The sequence below is a fragment of the Sturnira hondurensis genome, unplaced genomic scaffold (assembly GCF_014824575.4).
Source record: "Sturnira hondurensis isolate 20B ecotype Veracruz unplaced genomic scaffold, ASM1482457v3 Scaffold0006413, whole genome shotgun sequence".
NCBI classification, from domain to species: Eukaryota; Metazoa; Chordata; class Mammalia; order Chiroptera; family Phyllostomidae; genus Sturnira; species Sturnira hondurensis.
Window position 1 is genome coordinate 37988638 of NW_028079044.1, and position 11099 is coordinate 37999736.

The following is an 11099-nucleotide window of genomic DNA, read 5'->3' on the forward strand; positions in this document are numbered from 1 at the left end:
TGTTTAGCAGGAATTTTTTTAATATGCCTCCAAAAACTAAGATGAATTCAAGTATCTTTGCCCTTGTGTTTGAGAAGCATGGATCTCACCACTCTTATGGACAATATAATGAAAAATGAAGGGGAGAGAAGCAGTTGAGGAAATATTTCTTGGATTACTGTGCATGTAATTGAACAGAATTACACAGAAAAGCAGGCTGGGCTTCCACGGATGGAGCTCATAGAGCTATTTGGGTGCAGAGTCAAGCCCCGGGGGAGAGCAAAGGGCTGTCTGTGGGACCAAGAGCTCTGGGTCAGGACTCCGCACCCCCGACTGCATGTTACAGTCAACCGGGGAGCTCTCAGAAAACTTAGATGCATGGTTCCCACCCTTAGGGCATCTAATTTAACAGGATTGAAGTGGGGCCTTGGCATCCGTATTTTTTAAAGCTCCCTCGATGTTTTTAATGTGCAACCAGCCATGAGATGCTTTCTCCAGAGAAAAGGTTATTCTGGCATAGCTGTGCATTTCAGTGTCTGGGCGCCAAAAATGGAAATTTGGTCTCTGGTTCTGAGTCTGCATGCATCCATTTCAGACTCTCTGAGCCAGGAGCTTACACCTTTCCACAATCAGCACAGCAGGAGAGTTCGCCTGCAGTCCTAACCTCCAGAACCTGCATGATGGGGAAAGCAGGGGGTCTGCAGGTATCATTTGCATTTATAAGCGAGTCAGGCACACACAGTGCTACACAAAAAGGCAAAGAGGGAAGTCAGCACTTTGACTAGGATTTGGTTCGTATCTAGCAGCTCTCTTCCACGTTCACTGTGTATGGTTGGCACCAGGTAAAGAGATCCAAAGAAAACACTTGAGAAATATTATGATACAGCCACAGCTGTGCCTCCCTAGGAAAAAAAAAAAAACTGCCTGAGGCTTCCGCTCCTCTTTTAAGGCTTCTTGGCACTTTGTGTTCCTGTTTGGAAACAAATGGAGCTGAAAAGTTTCAAGATGCTTTGCTACAATTACACAATCTTTCCTCCTTCAGACCTATCCACAGCCTGCAAAAAGGCAGCCCTGGTCTTCCAGCCAGAGCCACCGGACTTCCCCAGAAGATCACTTTCCCCCTAAAGCTGCCATTTTGCAGGACACTCGAAAACCGCTTGGCTTCTCCCTGTAAGTGTTGTGTTTTTCTGCTGCCTGCCCAAAAAGTTCTTGGAGATTTCATGTTTGTATTTTCCCCTTTTCTGGCTTCATGCACTCCTATGTAAATGAAGGGAGCTCTTCCAATAAAGAAAGGCACACTTGGAGCGTTTGCTAATTTCATATACATTTGCTCCCATGTGAAGTAACTTTGCATGTAACCGCATTCTGTGTTGCTTAACAAAAATCCACAACAATTTAAGAAGTAGCCCTTTTAAAAATCGATTCCAGGAAAGAACAAAGCAAATAAAAATGGAGCCATACAAATTCATCTAAGAAACAAATATTGTAGCCATATTGCTGAATATCATTAAATTTTGTTCGTTTCAGCCTTTTGCCATTCGGTTAATGGCAACATGACATTTTCCCAGCTAAATCTTTTCTCACATAGACACTTCAGATTTGACGAGGTCTCCCATTATTTTACAATTATGTTGATGAACTTACTCTTTAGTACTACCTGAAGCCTGTACCATCTCTCCCTGGTATAAAGAATGAAAAAAAGTCAAGGGGTGGAAATTATGAAAGTCACAGCCAAGATTTCCCATCAGTTCTGTCTTCCTTAGGGCCAAGGTTGGGCAAGGACAGTAAGGCATTAGAGAAGTACCACCCAAAGGCAAAAGGAAAGTCAGGAATACTTAAACTGTCTTTATTTAAATTTTGAGGTTTTGTTCATCATGAAATGCTTTCATTGATTTTGATTTTCTAAGATATGGCATTAAAGTATTATTTATCTTGAGTATAAAGAGTTTTGACACTCCCTTAAATTTCATGTCTGAGTCTCAGTTTTCATCTTTCTTGAAGGAGCAGACACCGGTCACACAGATTGACACAGCAGCGTTCAAGGAGTGGATGTGATGAGGTTCTACACTGGGGTATTGAGAACTGGTATTGAGAACTGGGTATCTACACTGGGGTATTGAGAACCCCAACTCTAGGTATTCCTGTGTGATGGCACTGGACTTAGCCCCCAAAAGAAAATTAGCATAATCAACTTCTCAGAGGTCTTGAGGTTCTTGAAATGTCTACTTGGGTTTATAGGTTGTGGCTAGAAGTAAAGCAAGGTCACATTGATACAGGGTGCAGCCAAGGCGGGGCCCAGAAAAGATTTAGAATGGTGTCCAGAATTCAAAGTGTACAGGAATACTGGAGGAAATATTAGGATGTCCTCACCCCACCCCCCCAGGTGTCAGTTGAGGGAAGGGATGAATGGAGCAGGGCCATTGAGAGCTGTTTTGCATAGCAACAGTTTTGCGGCTAACCAGGCTGGAACTGGGGCTGCTTCTCGGAGAGAGTGCCTGTGAGAGAGGTATGTGGCTTTAGCAGAGTGAGGACCCCCTCCTGGCCAGGTGAGGGGGAGAGCCACCCTGTTTTGGAAAGATGTAGACCCCTGTAGCCATTAGGAGGGAGAGCCATGCGGTCTCAGCAGGGTGCAGACCCCCTCTTGGCCAGGTGAAAGGGAAGACCACGCAGCTTTGCCAGAATGGAGATCCCTGTGGCCAGGTGAAGAAGAAAGGAGCGCTTTTGGTGGAGTGCGGCTTTGGTAGAAGAGGCCTACACAGCTTTGGCGTGCTCCCTTTGGCTGAGTGGCCTGGAAAGTGGGAGAGACTTTGACTGGAACTTGGTACAAAGAACTCTTGCCAGTGAAAGGTGCCACATGACTTTGGATTAATTGGAGATCCTGCCTGGACAGGCGACACAGGCCACAGTGCCAGTGACCTGAAAAATGGACGTGTGCTCTTTTCCTGATTTACGGAACCCGGAGTTGGGACAGTGGGAGAAGGGAGCGCTGTGTGTGTGTGTGTGTGTGTGTGTGTGGGTGGGTGTATACCCTTAAAGACTTTAATATTTTAAGGAAGGCATTAGGCCTGAATAGCATTAAATAAACATTTTGTTTCCTTTTCACAAATCTCTGGCATTGAGAGATGTCTTTCCAATTGGCGGCGGACAGAAGAGCCCTATAGATATTAGTGTATCGTCCTTGGGAGGGGCCCCTGTTTTCTGTAGCAGTTTTTGGCATCCCTCGGTGGGCCAAGTATTGCGCCCCCCCTCGGACCCTTGTTCGGTAACAACATGACTTAGGAGGTGTCGTTCAAACAAAAGCGGAGCCTCAACCCAAAGTATCTGCACTCCCTGCCTTGGGAAGCAAACTGCCATTCAGGTCAATTCAGCGAGGCGGTCGCGGAGCCCTTCCCATGGGTCGGACTCTGTGACAGGTGCTATGATACAACTATGAATACGACACGGCCTCAACCCTGCCCCTGCTGAGTCCACAGGCTGGCGAACAGGTTTCAAATAGTTGTAAAGCACTTATATCAGCTCTATGACAAAAGCGGCACCAGAACAGTCTGCACATAGAGGCCACGGCTCCTGAGACCGAGGAGGCCCTCCACGTGATGGCAGAGAAAAAGAAGAAATCCGTCCGTGTGGGACCTCGCGACTCAGCATAAAACAGAGATTCAAAGTCTCTGAAAGTGAGTGTGTGTGGCTCAGACCTCCTGCAAAGCACAACTTGAAAACATACCTCAGACCGTCTGGATCATGCATGTGCTGCCTTCCATCTCCACACCCCTGTCAGTGGGGCATGTGCTTCGAGTTGTTTTAACAGTAGTAATTATGGCTCGCACTCGGCTCTCTACACCCTCTAGTCTGGTTCCATTGGTGACCAGGGACACATTTGTTAAACAGCTGGACGAGGGCAAGGATGCCAAGTCTCGGAATGAAACAATTTACCTCTCTGTGAAGCTAAAGCATTAAAATCCGAACCTTTATGCTTGACTATATTATCAACAGTGTGGTTGCTAATACCATCCCATTGGTTATTTTAGTATAAAGATTTTGAAGTGGTTTAGTGATGATTCACTGTTGGGGTTATAAATTGAAAGGAGTTGAGGAAAGATAGAAGAGAGTATGGTTTAGAGAAGATCCTTTACATAAGCCCCACCTTTGTATGGGCAATATTGTTACCAGGATTCTAGAGATTTAGAAGGCTGAGTTCATCGATATGAACCGATTTAACCTACAAGTACAGTAGCCCCCCACCCCTATCCACGGGCAAGGCATTCCAAGACCCCCAGCGGGTGCCTGAAACCAAGAATAGCACCAAACCTATACACGCTATGTTTTTAGCTATGCACATAGAGACCAAAGATAAAGTGTAATTTATAAATTAGGCATGGTAAGAGACGAACAGCAATAACTTATTATAAAACAAAACAATACACTGTAATAAAAGAAAACAATATACTGTAACAAAACAATATACTGTAATATACTGTAACAATATCCTGTGAATGTGGTCTCTGTCTTAAAATACCTTATTCAACGTATCCGCCCTCCTTCCTGTGATGGTGCGGGATGGTAAGGGGCCAGGTCTGTTCCTGAACCTGTGCAGACATCCCTTACTGGCAGTGCGTGGCTGGGAGTCACCCACCTCAGGGGACGCCCTGCTGACGTCTCCGTGCAGGCTCTGTGCGAAATTTCTGGTGCAGCCCAGTGCTGTCAATCAGACCACGTCTCCTTTCCGTGTCTCCCACCCCGACGTGCAATGCTTTTTCCGTCTAAACTGACACCATCACGCACTGTGGCCATAACTTTTGCGGTTTGTGGTGCGGCCGCAACACTTAGCGCGCGTTTCTTCTTCCTTCTTCACAATTTCACCATCAAAGATTCCTTCTTATTGTAGGGCTTGGCTGCCTCAGCACAGGTGTTGTTTCTTCTCCCCTTATTAAGTCAAGAACTTTCACCTTTTCACGTAAATGAAGCCCTCAGCGGCTTCTCTTTAGCGCATCTGAGTTGCCAGTGTCACTAGTTTTGCAGTTCGGGGCCATCCTTAAGGAAGGGTTTGGTGACCACAGGCTCTGCGGCATCAAAACAGCCCATCGATAATCCAAAGGGCGAAGGCACCAAGGGCCTGGAGCGCGGGCAGCGTGGAGATGCCGGAGGCAGGCGGATTCGTGTAAGGGGAGGGGGGATTCGCGTGCTGGGCTGGAGGGGGCCAGATTGCCAGATTCCATGACACGACTCAGAACAGCGCAATTTAAAATTTATGAATTGTTTACTTCTGGAATTTTCTATGTAATATTTTCAGACTGCAGTTGACCATTGAGTAATGGAAACCGCGGAAAGAGAAACCACGGATAAGGGGGGACGACTGTGAAACCTAAGTCTCCCTCTGAATCTACCTCCATAGACTGTGTCTTCACAAGGCGAAGCCTGGGTCACCTATTTCTTGACCTCTACAGACACGGAGGTAGTCAGCCCTGTGCAGGAACGCCCATTCCCTTCCTGGTGTGTCCTTCCAGGTGGAGGGCGATCCTTGGCACAATGCTCCTGGCTCCTCCGCCCCCCTCCCCCACCCTCTGACTCCTGATGGGTGAGTTCGGAAGGAGCATGAAGACCTATGTCATCGCCTTTTAGGAACAAGCCATCAGGTGGAGACACAGGTTTTCCTCTTCTGCAGTGAAGCCAGGTCCCTGGGCCAGTTGAAAGGGTAAACCTGGCTCCTTCCTGGCTTCTCCTCAGGGAAACCACAGGCATGCTCCACTCTTCACATTCAGGTTCATTAGTTATAAAGTGATATTCTGGTCTCCATTTCTCCGACTCCTTGGTCTTCTCCCTAGGTTGGTTCAGATCCTCGGCAGAGAAGAGGTTTGCTATGTATGGCCCCAGTTGCCTGTGCCCCCAGATTCTCCCTTAGTTTCTCACTGTTTCACCTGAATCGACCAGATAACCAAGCCTAGCGATGTCGCGATGAAATGCTAGAGCTGGAAACAGTCTCCAGAAGGCTCTGGAATTCGTCTCTTGCCTTTCATTACAGTAGAGCAGCATACAATAGAACTAACTGGCCACGTAACATGTTCTCCTTTTTCCACCAATTGTTCAACACGTATATTCTGTGTACATCTTTCTGTGGGCAACAAATAGGTACTATCATCAGCCCCATTTTACAGCTGAAGAAATGTTTCAGAACTGACCCAGGTGTATAGCAGTGGTAGAACCAAAATTCAAAGTCAGGTGTGTTTAAATCCGGAGGCCCCTGGATTAACTAACCTGAATGACGGTCTTTACCACCCCATCAGATGGATGGCCACATTCTGCTTATAGATCGAAGACGAGAGCCCATTCAAGGAGCCACCGAAGGCAATGTTCACAGCAGTGTATTTGAAGATGCAAGAGCGACTAGATTCCCTCTGTCTTTCCCGGCCTGGGCTGGACATCAGAACCCTAACACTTGTCAGTACAAAGCACTGTTTCAGCAGTAAATACAGGAAAAGCATGAGCTCTGGGGGGCACACTGACTGGGAAAATGTGGTGCTTCTATCAAAAGTCTGTAGTTTTAAGATTCCCCTGTGTTTTAGTGGCATCAGCACACAAAGGGAATTAAGCCATTTTTGATCTGCAATAATGAGAAACATAGTTGACGTTCAGACCTGAAACTATTTAACGCAAGTTAATCCTTGAAACAAATCTGGAATGAAATGAGGGAGGAAAAAAATCTTATTATGGTAGACATCAACTAATGGGTTGCATTTCTTTCTTCTCAATTAGAAATGGCAGAGGGGTTTAATTATTTTTCCTTAGCAAGCTCATCAAAACATATCTACACAAAAACACAGCAAATATGTTATAAGCTTATTTAAGCCAAAGAGCTCGTCAACACTGTTTGTAATTATGAAATCATTTGGGGATATGGTATTTTTTTTTGGAAAGAATTGTTTTTCTCTTAGATGCAAACCACATCACAGTCCACCAGGCATAAATCTCTTATTCTTCAAGAGCAAAAATGGAAATTGTGCAATGAAGGCACCACTGATAAAATGCAACTAGCCCCCCAGATTCATCAGGATGATCTCATTAGCTCGGAGAGATAACAGAGAATGTCATGATTTCAGCAATGTTCTTGGGAGTGGGGGGGGGGGGAAGCGTTGGGGTGGGGTAAATACTGTTGAAGTTAAATGTCCTTCAAGGAGTTCCAAAGAGGAATTACTGGGAAATTGAGTGCCCTATCTTCATGAGTTATCATATACATTAAAGTAAATGGAGGTTTTTTCAGAGACCTCCTGTCACTTGGTGAGGGGTGAAGGGCGTGGTAGAGACGAAATAGACAACACGTTGTGCTTGATGGGACGCAGCTCCTGGAACCTAAGGTCCTGCCTTGAAGTTACGGCCCTGCTCCTTAGCAGCTGAGTCACTCTGCCCTACGTGTGCCTCAGTGTCCTTATTCAAAACCTTAGAAAAGATGGGGACCTACTTCACATGTTTTCTGTGACGATTAAATGACACAGTAAATGTAAAGCATATTATATGTACTCAATAGATATTTTATTATTATTATTATTATTATTATTACCATAATTGTTATGCCAGTTTTCAACAGGAACATTAAACTTAGGTCATAGTTTAGAAAGTGGGGCAGGCTCAGGCCAGGGAGTCAGAAACGGGGGTTTACACATTCAAAAAACAGAGTCAGAAAACCGAAAATAAGGATGAAGTGAACTAGGAGCCCAAGGAGCAACTCGAGTAATGAAGCAAAATCCAAGGATGACAACTTTAGGGATGGTGTCAATGGTTCTGCCACTTCATCTCCAGTTCAACTTTATCACCGGGGATGCCTCACCAAATGAGACATTTTTTCTTTGTCATCTTCATCTAATCGGTTAGTACCTACTTTATTTTGGGTCCAGAAATCTGAATCTTAAGGGACTATGGAGAACATACACTCTGCCAGCCATACAGCCCCAGTGAACTGGGATTTAGCACCAAGTCCCCAGTTCCCGAGATGTGTGATTTTATGACAAGGACAAGCACTAGGGTAAAAACCATGTATTTCACAAGTTAAAAATAAGAGTCCAGTGTCTCACTCCAAGAGGGCGGCCACTGCTGAACCTGAGCTGACAATCTAAAGGTTCTTATATTTCCCCTACCTCCCTGCTTATCAAAATGATGACTTAACCTGGGGACTGCTATTCTAAAATGTCAATTCTGAGGTTTCAAATGAACCAGAATCCATGGAGGATGAGGTGTAGGAATCTGCAAGATGTTCCCTGGGAGATTTTTTTTTTTTTAAACTAAACTTTAACAACAACTAGACCAGAGGCTGAGCAGGCACAGGTCTCATCAAGAGATGTGGACTGTCAGGGAGCCATTTAATTACTGTTTGCATGATTCAAGCCTTCAACCCCCCACCCCCAAGTGCAACTTCTATTAAATGTAAAAGTTGCAACCATTCACCATCCAATAAAGGTTAGTAAGAATTCTGGGGATCAAAGAGTAACTTGGTGACATAACTCTGCTTTCCTCTTTGTAGAACAGAAATTTCAGTGTGGTGATGGAATGACAGAATTGGTTGGGATGACTGTCAAACCTTGAAGGCTTGTCCGCTTTGGAATCCACCGTGAGCTGAGGGCTACCGGAGAGGACGAAAGAGTCAAACAGTAAAGTGTCTGCCCTGCGGGAGCTTATGGCAGATTTGAGAAACCCGTACAAACACAGTGAGCATTCAGTGGGTGTGTGCTGAGCTGAACTGAGTGAGCACTGTCTCTAAGAACTTGAAAGGCTTTCGGTGTAATTAGAAAAACGTCAAATGAACTAACACCTACTGAGCACTTACATACCAAACTAGGTGTGGATACCTGTTCCCCAGTGACTGCTCTCCTAAAGGCAGTCTCTGTGGGGCACGCCTGTGGCATACTCTGCAAACAGGACACTCTCTCTGGCACCACAGGGTACCCGACACAGGACAGGCAAACTACTTCCTTCCCAATGGCCTACAAGGTCTCCTGCTTCAAAAGCCTTACTCTGAAGGTAGCGGGTAACAAAAGCGCTCAGATCCCCTTGGGAATTTGTACTAGAGATAAGGGCTCAGCTTGAACACTTACTTTGACTTCACAGTATTAGAGATTCTCTTTGTATGTTATTAATGAGCAAACGGGGACTGAGCAAGGATCTACAATATTTCATTTCGGAAGGGTATCATCCCAGATCTCTTGCCAAAGCTTGTACTTCTGCAGAAGAAAGAACTAGAATCTCTAAAATGATGTTACAAGAAAATCAATAAAGAGTTCTTTTATCAACTCTATCGACAGGAATCTGTGCCAAAGTGAGCGCCGCACAATCACTGGCAGTTTCTACCCAAAGGTTGAATAACTTCTGCTGTGGGAAGCCAAGCCGGGAAGGAAACGCCAGACAAGATGGCTTCCACAATCTCTTCCATCCTAAAATATTATAATTTATTGGCAAACAGCTGGGTACCACATTAAGTTAATTTCTTTTTTGTCTTGGCAGAAGCAAAATGTATCCTTGCAGAAACTTCTATTGGCAAAGCTGTTGCCTTGTAAAAGAAGAAAAGAAGCTAAGAGAACTGTTTCTTTTCTTCTCGGGATTTTCCAAAATGGCTTATGGTGGAGCGGAGTTATAGGGCTATGCTAAGTCCAGCACAGTGGTCAAAAACAGATAGGTCTGTCTCCTGACTCTGCCATTGGTAAACCCTGTGACTTTGCCACGTTGTTTAACCTTTCTGAAGTTTGTCTTTCTCGCCTGAAACAACCAACCTCACTCACAAGAGCAAAATAAAATAATGCATGGAAAGCAGTTAGCACAAAGCAATTATCCATGTGTTTTGAGCTACCATGTTACCCTGGTTGCTTGACCAAAGGCTGTTTCTAAACACTTTGTTGTTGGGACGGGGGGTGGGAGGGGGGGATGAATGAAAAGAATCCAACATATGAGAAAGAGAAAAGATAGCTTTTTTCAATTTAATTGTTTATTACAATTCACAGAGCCTGGGCTTTATATTTCAACAGACCTGTTTTTTCAGCTCTGCTCAATACCTGTAAGATCTCGAGTAAATGTGTAAGTTGCCCTCCCTGTACTTCAGTGACCTATCCTGTAAAATGGGCATAAAATGCAGAAATAGAAGTTCCTACAAAAACACAACTAGCTAAGATGATTTTGGCTGCAGTAACTAACTGCCTGACTACAAATGGTGTAAACAAGTGTGGCTTATTTTTCTACTATGTCACACAGTCCAGACTAATCAATTCCATGGCTGATTCTGCAGCTCCACTGTCCAGGGACTGATCTGTCTTGGCTCCTCCCTCATAATCTCAAGATACTTACCATAGTTCCAAGAATTACAGCCCCACATGAAAATGTCCAAAGCTTGGAACAAGGTGAAAAGCACATCTCCTTATGCAGCTTTGCTTTTTCAGCAAGAGGAAAACCCTGCCCAGAGGCCCCTGGCGGGTATCTCTTTAGATTGCTCAGAACTCAGTCACCTGCCCACCTGGTAACCAATCACTGGTAAAGGAGCATCGTATGGCTGATTCATTCATGCCCTGTAGCTAGGAAAGAGGTCTACCTCACCTCATGTCCCCACAAATCAGAGTTTTGTTAATAAGGAGGAGTGTAGCAGGTGAGCAAACAGTGCTAATTGCTCCTTTTTGCCACCAAGGGTGTTGAGAAGCTTGAATGATACTATGATGCATCTAGTACATGGTAAGTGCTCAGTACATATTTGCTCCTCCTTGGTAATGACAAGATCTTAGAGCCATAGTCTCCTCAGGTTAAATTATCCCCAAACAAAAAATATCAATTTACATAGATATATTAGAAATTGCTATTTAATATATTTAAGAAAGTCTTCTCTTACAAAAAAATTTCAAAATTGCATTTGTGTAAATGTTAGGCCTCCAATTCATTTGCTGTATTTTGATGAATGCAAATTAAACAAAATATATTGTATCCATTTTTTACATACTCCTGCTGCATCCAAAATGTCTGTATAAATAAAATATCATCCTAATCTTCATCCTTATTCATTGAGGATTCATTGATACCTACAGAAATCATGTTTGGTTCTGGGAATAATGTGTCATACTTGATCATTTACTTCAAAATTTTATAGGACCAAATGGAACGTG